The 12114-nt window shown below is 34.0% G+C and overlaps 1 pseudogene; it reads right to left on the minus strand.

Annotated features, from left to right (window-relative positions):
* Positions 1-10054: 10054 nt before the first annotated feature.
* On the minus strand, positions 10055-10816 carry LOC143639197 (chloride intracellular channel protein 4 pseudogene; annotated as a pseudogene).
* Between the last annotated feature and the right edge of the window lie 1298 nt (positions 10817-12114).

The following is a 12114-nucleotide window of genomic DNA, read 5'->3' on the forward strand; positions in this document are numbered from 1 at the left end:
TTTCTTATTCTATATATAATTTTTGCCTATGTTTTCAAAACCAAATTTATTATGACAGTGATTTATCTGGATGTTGAAACAATATAAATAGAAATGTAATATGACATCTAAGTTTTGGGGCGTTTAATGAATTATTTTTAGAATGATAACATAATTTATTTTATAAAAAAGTAACAATTACCATTTATCAAAGTGAGTTTGAAGTACCTATTCAGAGTTAGTTATATTCAGGAATCAACTAGATCTATATTTTTGAATAGCAGAAAATATTAATTGAATATATTTTTGTGGGATAATTAAAGCCTTGGGACTAGGTGAATATTACAGGGGAGTCTGAGGAATAGGAGAATGAAAATAGTACAAAATTCACAGTTCTAAGCAACACTAGGGCTTGAGAATTAGAAGAGTATCTCATAAAATAACTGAGTATTAATAGTGAGAGAAATGGGAGAAAACTTGGAAGAATATGACATACTGAAAACAAAGTAATTATATGATTGACAGAGTTAGTTTCTCTCCTAATAGTCCCTTCTTTTACTTAAGTTATAGAAGATAAATCATGTTCAGTCAACAAGATGCCAGGGAATGGATAAAGTATCTCTAGTCTCATATGATGACACATGATTGGGTTAAATAAAGCATGTTTATTTCATACTCCTTTGCTGATGATTATTTTATAGATTAACTTGTGACAATGTGCTGACCAATGAGTAGCCATGGGGAATATTCTCTGGGTTCTGACAAAAGACTAAAGTTCTGTGATTATGTCTCAGAGAATTTGATGTCTTAATGATTTCAGCCATTATTAGTGAAACTTGTTGTTTTAGCCAAACATCTCTTACTCAATAGCTTGATTACTGAAAAATGAGCTATATAAACAATAGTTTCTAAATTGTGGAATATAGATGAGTAAAGTAGGTTAGTTAGAGGTGAATGATGACCCAATTATCTGTGCCTGGTGAATTTATTACTTTTATATATGAAGAAAAACATATAGTCAAATATTCTCCTATGATATTTTGTGATGCAGACTACATATGAAATGATGACATATAATTAGAGGTGGGAAAATTTCAGGGCATTGTCTTGAGTTATCTCTTTCTTAAGCTCTATAAAGAGAGAATGGTATTTGGATAATCTAAAAGAGAATTTAAAATAAAGCTTGACATTGAGCAAAGATCAACATTAAGTACCTAGTTTTCTAACATAAGGTTACCATTAATCATTTTCTCTGAGAAAAAGATACTGAACCTGCTAATAAAGATCCAGAAAAGAGTGGTACCACCCTAACTAAATTTGTTTCAAAATATAACAAAGATGATAAACTAGAAATCAACAACTATTTCTAAATCTATCAAATAAAGTAGCAGTATGATGGGAGCAGAAACCACTTTGAACCTTGAACTGGTATGAACACTTAAATAATATTTGATTTATTGATGAACAGTGAGCATAGAAAATTAAAATCTCCTGAAGCCCCAATCTAAGTGAAGAGTTCACTTTTGTGAATTTGCCTTCAGTAGCCCCATCAAGTTCTCATGGTAAAAAATTGAGAAGAAAAAAAAATTTCTCCTGCATCTAGAAAGGGAAAGGAAAAATAACCACTTTAAGACAATCCTAAGAGAAAAATAACCATTTTCAAGTGTACTAAGAAAAATTTTATTCTCTTTTACAAAGTTCTGCCTTCTGATGAAACTACTTTGCAATAGCCATATATAACCAGGAGAAAGGGTAATGAGACATCAAACCACCTTTTGAGCATTCATGTCTCACATAAAATGGGGGCGGGGAGTCTAAGAAACTCTTCTGATGATCACACTCTATAGACTGAGGGCCACTAAAATATTTAAATTTAATCATACGATTAGTGAAAACCTTCTCTCCACAATACCTTGCCATGACATCAACAGATCTCAAGTGTAACAATAGTAGATTACACCAATAAGAGACTAAAGGCATATTCTTTTTAAAAATAATTTTCTTGGGAAATCCAACGATATCATTTTTAGACAAAAAGAACACTAGAAGAAAATAAAGCTTCTGGCATACAGCTATTGCAAATAGTAAGCACAGTCTAAATAATTGTCACATTGATGATCATGCTAAAAGCCTAATTGCCTCAATTCCTATCACCTAAGACATCATATCTATATTTCAATGAAAATTCACACAGCATGCTAAAAGGCAAGAAAAATCAATCTTAAAAGATAAACCAAACATTAGACCATACTCAGAGCAGTGATTTTTTAATTATCACTTGGAAATTTGAAATAACAATAAATATTTGGGAAAAAAATGGACCACATGCAAGAAGAGATTAAAAATACATGAACAAAGGAAGATACTAATAAAATAACAAATGGAATATAAAAACCCACTATGACAGAAACAAAGGATATCTTTGTTGGGCTGTCCATCGGGATGGACAAGTTTGAGGAAAGAATCAGTATTCTTAAAAATATACCTAAAACTGTTCATATTAAAAATCAAAGACAAAAATTTAAAAATATGAAACAGAATATGCAAGAATTCAGGAACAATCACAAGATATGTAAAATGAACATAATTGGAATTTGAAAAGGAAAAAAAGAAACAGAAGAAATATTGAAAACGATAATGGCTTAACGTTTTCCAAAATTAATGAAAACATAATAGAAATAGAGGCCCAGATAAGAAAAATAAATATACACATAAAAATTCTGAATCTACATGTATCATATTTCAAATTTAGAAAATCAAACACAAAGAGAAAATCTTGAAATAGGCCTGAAGAGTGAAAGGACCTTACTATAATTATCTTCTGGAGCCATGAAAACAAGAGAATAGAATAAGATGTTTGAAATGTTAAAAGGAAACAAAAACACACAGAATCTGTCTCCACTGAAATTCTCCCTCAAAAGTGAGGGAGATATGAACTTCAATGAAAATGGCAGAGTAGTCAGCTCCATCAAACATACAATAAATCTATCAGAATCAACCCTGTCAGAACTCTGGAACACAGTCAAACATTTACAGTAACCAAGCAAATACTGAGCCAATAAATATACAAAATTAAAATTGGTACAAAAGTTTGTGGTGGCATTTTTTTTTGATCTGTGCCCAACCCCCTCCATGACTCAGCAGTGATATTGATGATGACAATCCAAAATCCCAGTATGGGATTCTGGTCCCTGGTTCTGGAGGTAATTTTGTTTGTAGTAACTACTCAGGTTAGGCATTCTTCAAAGACATTTTAATGTAAATGGGCAACCCTGGCACAAAGGATTAAGGATTATGATTGAAGCATACAATAGCATAATTAAAACCAGAGAGGAAAAGGTGGAGAGTTTATTTGGAAAAAAAAATGGACTTTCAGAAATGTACAAATGAATTCATGAATTTAGAGGGTGATACACATACCCAAAGAAGAGTATATGCTCAGTGAAGACCTGAGAATAACTTACATTTTCAATGCTGATTGAACTCTAGGTTCGGTGTAGGTAGCAAGTTGAAAAGGAAAACCGAGTTATTAATGGCCAAGCTAATTATTGAAAGAATGTCTCAATATAAGGTCAATATGTAAAGATTGGGAGAAGGCATTTATGAAAAATCTACAGCAAATATCATACTCATTTGTGAAAACCTGAAAGCTTTCCTCCCTAAATCAAGAACAAAAAATTATGTCCATGTTCAACAGAATTCTTGCTAAAAAGCAACTAGGAAAAAAAAGAAAGAAAGGAAAGAAACAGTATCTGATTTGAAAAGAAATAAGTAAATATCTCCACTAACAGAATCTAATGATTATTTATATAGAATCTCCCAAAAAGTGCATACACACACAAAACCACATTCAGCAAAATTCTAGGTTATGAGAACAACACTAAAAAATATTTTTTCCTGTACACCAACAATAAGTAATGAAAAATGTAAATTAAGAAAACAAATCCATTTACAATACCATTTAAAATAATAAAATACCCAGAGAAAAATATCCAAGCAGGTAAAGGACTCACACATTGAAAATTACAAACATTTATAAAACTATTTAAAGAATAACTAAATAAATGGGAAGTTATCCCATGTTCATGGATTTGAATACTTAAGGTTAAGATGGTATTACTACACAAAATTTTCTATAGAGGTAAGAGAATTCCTGTCAAAATTCTAATGAATTTTTGGAGAAATGGAAAAGCCAATTCTCAAAATCATATAGTAATGTTAAGGACCCCAAATAGAAAAGAATCTTAAAAAATGCACTTGAAATATTCATACTTTGTAATTTCAAAACTTACTGCAAACCTAGGAATCAAAATGGAGTGGCACTAGCATAAAGATAGACATATAGATCAGTGAAAAGAATTGAAAGTCCAGAACGAGTGCATAAACTCTGGTCAATGAATTTTAGCTAGGATGCAAGAATGATTCAATAAGGAAAGAATAATCTCTTTACAAAAATAATTCTGTGCTAGTGTATATCAACATGCTAAGAAATAAATTTATATCCCTATGTAAAACAACATATCAAAATTATTTCAAAATGAATAATTAACCATAATGTAAGAACTTTCCATCAGAAATATATAAGAAGAAAACAGGGATAAATCTTTGTGACTCTGATTGGCAATAGATTTGTGAATACGGTACCATGAGAAACCAATTAGAAAATAGATAAATAGGAATTAATCAAACTTAAAAACTTTTGAGCATTAAATACAGAAAATGAAAAGGCAACATACACAATGAAAAAAATGCAAATACATATGAGTGATATCCATCCAATATATATCCAAGGATACTTACAAATCAATCATAAAGAAATAAACTACCCAATTAATAAATGGACAAAGGCATGTGAAGACATTTTTCCAAAAAAAAAAATACACAAATTTTCAATGAGCACATGAGAGTATATTTCACATTTTCAGTCCATAGGGAAATTCAAATCAAACCAGTATGGTATAGCGCTTTATAACTACCAGGATAACTATACATGAATGTGGGTCTGGGTTCTTTTTAAAGAAAGTAAGATTATGTAACTCATGGTTTTGGAGGCTAAAATTCCCAAATCAGGGGGCCCTACCTATTTGGACTCTGGTGAGAGCCTTTGTTACAATACAACATAGCAGATGGCATAATAGCAAGAGCATGGGCAAAAGGGAGTGAAGTGACATGGCAAGATAGACTTTTTATATAACAACTTGCTATCTCGGGTATTAGTCCACTCCTACCATACCTTATTCATTCCTTCAAAACAGCATTAATCCATTTATGAGGGTCAAGCCCCCATGACCTAATTACTTTGCACTAGAACTCACCTCTTAAAGGTTCTACCACCTCAACACTGCCACACTGAGGACCAACACATGAAACATTGGTAGACAAATTACATCCAAGCCATAGAACTATAATATGAAAAGTAGTGAAGTATCAATTGTAAGCGAAGATGTTGAAAAATTGGAGCCATTGGTACAAGGATGATTGAAAAATGGTTCAGATGCTGTGGAAAATAGTTTGGCCATTCCTCAAAAAGTCTAACACAGAATTACCATATAGCACATCTCTTCAACACATAGATATATACTGAAAATAACTGAAACAAGTACTCAAAGAAATATAAATATACAAATGTTCACAGCAGCACTAATCACGGTAGCCAAATGGTGGATACAACCCAAGGTTCATCAATGAATGTACTGATTGACAAACTATGAAACACCCATACAATGAAATGTTATTTAGTCATAAAAAGAAATTAAATATAAGTATGTGATACAGTCAATGAAGCTTGGAAATTTATGCTAAATTAAAGAAGCAAGGTGATAAAGGTTGCATATTGAAGAATGACTATTTAACAGATGTTTTTTTCACCTTAATAACAACTTGAAATGAAGGTGAAAGAAAGGCTTTCTCAAAAAACATTGAGGAAGTTGGTTGTTAGTAGAAGAATCTTGAAAGAAAAACTAAAATAAGATCTTCAAAACTGCCAGATATGGTGATGCATGCCTGTAATCCCAACTACTCAGGAGGCTGAAGCAGAAGGATCAAAAGTCTGAGGCCAGCTTCAGCAACTTAATGAGGCCCCAGGCAAATTAGTGAGATTCTGTTTCAAAATAAAAACTAAAAATTGTTGGGGATATAACTCAGTGATATAACACTCCTGGGTTAAATCCACAGTACAGAGAGAGAGAGAGAGAGAGAGAGAGAGAGAGAGAAAGAATGAATATGTCAGTAACCTATATCTATATAAAAATAACATTAAAAAATAAATATATGAAAGTAAAATGGAATATTTTCTTCTTATTTAATCTAACAGATAAATGTTCAGAATAATTGCATCAACCATGTATTGAGTAATTATAGCTTTTGGATAAGTGAAATGAGTGAAAGCATTGCTCAAAAGGATGGGTAGGGTAAAATGAAAAAACCATTATAAGGAATGTGTACTCTCTATAAAGCAATAGAGTGTTATCTGAAAGTAAATTCAAAGTCCGTGTAAACGTATTTACATTGAAAATTCCATATCAACAACACAAAAAAGATTTTTCATAAAATGTTGACCATGATTGTGTTTAAAATGGTGCAGGGCTTAGATATTTCTATACTACTGACTCTGTGCCTAGCTCTTTTTCCCCAAAATTAGACATTCACTTCCCTCCTTTACTGTTTTTGGAAATATCAACACGGGAAACAGAACTTGCTTGCTTCTTTCTAGATCTATTCCTCTCTCAAACTAGGCAATAATAGTTTATAATTGTACACAAGAGTTCTTAAAATAAAATGTGACTACTCAAAAATCTTTTCAAAAGAAATATGATTGACACGCTAAGTGAGGAGAAGAAATAAAACATGGACAATTTTTTGATAGTGAAAATATATTTTATTTTTTGAATATAATAGCTGCCAGCAATATACTGGTGTTGATGTTCCAGAGAGAGAAAAGAAAATACAAGTATTCAATAATAAGCTTTCATTTGCCTACTCAGGAAATTCTAAAGAAAATACTCCAATTCTGTTTAACATTATGGCTTGGGGAGTTTTGTTTTTCTCCCTTGATAAAAATATAATTTTGGATGCCCCAACCTTGATGCTCTGTGAAGGATGGAATTTTTAAAGCCAATAAATATCAACAATGAATGCTTCCCTCTTGTTGAATTAAATATTGATTATAGCTGGTGTAAGAAATTGGTGAATCAATTAGTTTGATGAAATATGTATCAAATGTTCATGAAAAAATAATTTCTATTTCCTCTCGTTTTTACTTTGTAGATACTTTCTAAATGGGTTTTTCTTTAATGCACAGAAATTTAAAAGCTATCTGCATGCAACTCTGGAGAGGCTCAAAACTCAACAGAAGTAAAAATGACTAAATTCTAGAACTGATCCACTCATTGTAAGAATAAACATCAGAAATCTCTTAATTGTACACAGATTGTTCAGAGAGTTAGAGTTGTGAAAGCCAAAGTTACCAAACAATAAAACCTTATCTGAATTTTACTGAAAATTTGAATCTAAATTTAAAAAAAAAAGGAAGTCTATCAACTGGAATAGTACAGAGTTTCCCAAAAAATTTCTCAGTGTCCATTGGAAAATAGTGAGACTTTCCATTCAGACTGCAATCTCCTCAAAGAAGTATAACAAAATGAAAAGGAATTACTTTTTAGCTGTAGAAATAAAATCAGATGATTTCCATACATCAAGCCAAATACTATATGAATTGCCAAGAACATTTTTATGTCCCAAGTTTCTCAAGACTGTGTGCTAGGCTCCCTCCCCAGACACACAATGGAGTAAAAACGTGTGCAGGATCTTACTAGCTGTGATGTAGTTGCCACTCAATTATGTCTGACTGACTTCCTTGATAGAAAAATAAAATCAGTCTTTCTACAGAGAAAAATAATTCTGCCTTCATCAAAGTCAGAAGACTGGCCTTTCTTGGACAGGCAGAGAGACAGCCAAGTGTAATCATTGGTGAATAAAAGCAACAGAGAGAACAGATGCCCACAGGGAGCTGTTTCTGAGGGGTTCTAGGTCAACTCTTGTCTGTAGGACAGCAGTGCTGTCCTCTGGGTGCCCCAACTCTGTCTGCCTGGCCCATCATTCTCTGAAAGAACAGACACCCATTCTCTCAAATCTCCCTCATGCTTTAAGCTAACAGGTGTGGTTTAGTATCACCTGGAGGCCAAATTGTCATGTTAAAAATGTGAAGACTGCAGGATACAGGGCCTGCTGTGCCCTGGGGCAGATGGGACACCTGCACCCACCAAAGCCACTGCAACCCAGACTCTTGATGGGAACTAGACAGTACTTCTTTCTGGAACAAGGTAAAGCATGCACTACTGTAACAAAAAGACAGGGGCTTAGACTTTTGATCAGCAATAGGAGCACTGTGAAAAGTAAGGTAAAGGAATATCCCTGACCCAAATGGATATAATATAAAGCTTTTTCTTATCTTCCTATACTAAGCTAATTACTGACAAGTTAAAGAATACAGTTGTGCTTATAAAAGTCAGGTTGCTTCTATAAAGTCAGTGCTTACTAAATGTCACCATATCAAAGGGGAGAAAAAAATGCCATCTTAAAGAAATATTCTTAAAATCCTTAAAGCAAATTAAAAAAAGAAAGAAAAGCCTATGAGAAATAGTACATCTTAAACAAGTTAGGTATACAAATGTTATTATAGTCACAACCACAGTCTTTGGAGCAGTATTAAGAAAGTCCATCTTGGTTTGTTTTCTTTGGAATAAATACACCAAGTTCATTCTTGTTAGAGCACAAATAATTTCTAATTTAGGACTTCCAATTTAAATAACAAAGTCAAAAGCCCACACCTAGAATGCTATTTCTCAATTTAATGCAGCTGCAGAAAAATCTAACTCAAGGAAGCACAGAGACTGAGATCAGGCCAAGTGGGTGAACATACCCTCACCCTAACACTGCAATCTGTATATACAAAGTGAACCACCTTCTATAGAAAGTCCCATAGTAAACAGGGGGTGCGAGAGTTGGTAATATATGCTTTATGGTTCTCAAAACAGAATAGACAATGCACTCTCCAGATTTAATCTACATTAAATATGCTTTAGAAACAAAATGTACTTGTCATTTTGACAGACCCCACTCTACATTCTTTAGACTAACTTCTGTATTCATTAATTTTTACATTACTAATCACTGCATGGCTAGAGCTACGGCAAATATGTGTCAGTGTATGTAGTGTTGCTCAAAAATATCTACAAACAACAGGGTGGTTACCTAAAAAGAAGCTTTTTAAAATAAAGAAGGTGATACTCTTCCAAATGAATGGCACTGGGCAAAACACACACAATAACAACACATTTAGAGTATCAGATGCCCATCAGTTCTCTTCTAAGGAAAAAATGTTTGCGATCTTGAGAGTAGTATCCCTCCCTCTAAACTTTCACCTTCCACATAGTGTCAGATGTCACAATTTGTATGAAGGATAAATGATTTTAGGCAAAACTAAAAATCTGTCTACAAAAGAACAGTAGAATATGTAGTGACTTTCTGTAAAAGGCATTCGTCTCTGGTGGTGGTGTCTTTCAGGACGTATCTAGGATAGACTCAATTGAAAGTATTTCTGATACAGTAGCAATTGTTTCATATACTCTTACTAAATATTACAAAATTCCAAAAAGTACATGACTACTTCATGTACCACGTATTATGCACTAACTTACAGTTGACTGATGTCACAGCTACTACCTTAACAGTTAAACACTGCACCTCAAAAGTTCTGCCATCTATGCACATAATGGTAAGGATTCCAGAGAGATGGCAAACTGCCTATCAAGTGGAGGGTTTGTGATGGAGTGTCTCCAAGTTATAGGAGAGGAGGACACCATTGGTAGGGAAGGTAGGCAGGGTAAGAGGATTTTACTTCTTAGGAGTGTATATTTTAAGATAACTACTATACCTTGTCTATCCTTGATCCTAATCTTGAATAACTGTATGTTCATGCAAAACACATTTCTACTTTATAGGAAGATGAGCAGTCTGTTAGGAAAGGCATATTCTTAGGGGAAGATCTGAAGACATCTCTCTCATAAGTGCTATTTTATTTGGTAAGTCTTTTGGCAACATCACTGTATGCTATTTCAACCTCCTTATCACTGGGACAGGTATTGGTAAACTCATCCCTACCATAGACATTAGTTAGGTATCTCCAGATGCCAGTCATTCCTTCTGGAATATCAAAGTTGCGATATTTTTTGGCCACCACCTTGACAATGTGCAGTTTGGGCAGCAGGTTGCAATCAGCTAGTGTCATTTCATTGCCATCCAGGAATTTACGTGTAGAAAACTTAATGTCCTCCATGCTGTTCTCCTCAATTTCATCAGGGAGAGGAGAATTCAGATACTGGTCCAGTTTCTGCAGTGTCTTCAAGAGTCCCCTTTCCAGCATTTCATTAGCCTCTGGCCTTGAATTCTTAATATAAGCAGAGAATTTGGCAAAGATGTCCATCCCAGCAGTATTTGATTCTGAGTATTTTGGTGAAAGCTTTAAGTATTTGGGAGGACATAAGACTTCTTCAAGAAATTCCTCAATCTTATTTACATCCGTTTTGACTTCACTGTTGAAAGTTATAAATGGTGGATGTGTCCCAGGAGCCAAGTTCTGCAGGTCTGCAGGCTTCCTTTTCAGGTCAACAGTTGTGACACTAAATACAACTCCTTTGAGCCAAAGAATCATGAAGAGCCTCTGGGAAAAAGGGCAGTTTCCTATGCTTTCACCATCACTGCCAGCTTTAACAAAGAGCTCGATGAGGGGCTCTCTGTCCTCCTCCTTCAGCCCATTCAGTGGCATGGACAATGCCATGGCCGGCTCTGCTGGGCTCCACGAAAGGCGGTGGGTCTGTGGCTCCTGCTACTCTAGCTGCCAGAACCCGCTGCTCTGCACTCACTGGACAGTCTCAGTGTCTCCCCCTCTGTTGCACTCGCTGGTCAGTCCTGGCATCAAGCTGGCTACAGCCTCAGGTCCTCAGCACTGCCCCATGCCCCGCACGACTCTACAATTCTTAATTTAAAAAATAAGTAAACAAAAATAAGTAAACAAAAATAAACAAAGAATGAGAGCAATGAATAGAAAATAATTACAAACATTCAAGATAATTATCCAACTATACCAATAATCACTTGAAACATGTATCAGACACTAAGAGAATGACTAGAGGCAAGGCAGCAATATTTGTTATCTATAAGAAATCCATTTAAAATATGAAGAAATACACATATTAAAGTAATGAACACAAATCACGCACATGATAACACTAACAAAAAAGCTTACCTAGGTATATTAATTTTAGATAAAGTTGATTTTGGAAAAAAGATTATCAGGGATAAAAATGAGCATTTCATAATAGTAAATTAGTCACTTCTCTGAAAAGGCGTAATAGTACTTAATACATGAGCCAAAACTGATAGAATTTCCAAGAGAAAGAGATAAATCTACTATTATAGTTGGAGACTTCAACACCCCTGTACATGTAATTGACAGATCCAGCAGACAGAAAATCAGTACAGATATAGTTGAACTGAACAGCACCATCAATCAACAGCCTTAATTGACATTTATAGAACATTTCATCAAACAACAGAAGAATACAGAGTCTTCTCATACTCACATGTAACATTCATAAAAATAGATCATATTCTGTAATATAAAACACATCACAACAAATTATTTAAAGACAGAAATGATGAAATCCATGATCTCTGACCAGTGTTATTCAGCTTTCTATTATGGTAACAAATACCTTAGATAGATTGTTATAAAAAGCAAAGCTTTATTTTGGCTCATTGTTCTGGAAGTTTTAGGCCATGACACATTGGCCCTGTTGATTTCGCCATGCGATGAGGAAGCACATTGTGATGGAAATGTATGATAAAACAAAACTGTTCACTAGTAGCCAGGAAACCAAAGAGAGAGGAAGAGAAAGAGACTAAGAATCCACGATTTCCTTCAAGGCATACCCTCAAATACCTGAAAAATTCCAACTATACCTTATCTTTTAAAATTTCTACTACCTCCCAGTAATGCCAAGTAGGGCAGCAAACTTACAACACAGAGGTATTTTGGGAAATTCTGGATCCAAAATATAGCAGTTCACAATGGAA

This window comes from Callospermophilus lateralis, chromosome X (genome assembly GCF_048772815.1).
Source record: "Callospermophilus lateralis isolate mCalLat2 chromosome X, mCalLat2.hap1, whole genome shotgun sequence".
In the NCBI taxonomy this organism is placed as follows: domain Eukaryota; kingdom Metazoa; phylum Chordata; class Mammalia; order Rodentia; family Sciuridae; genus Callospermophilus; species Callospermophilus lateralis.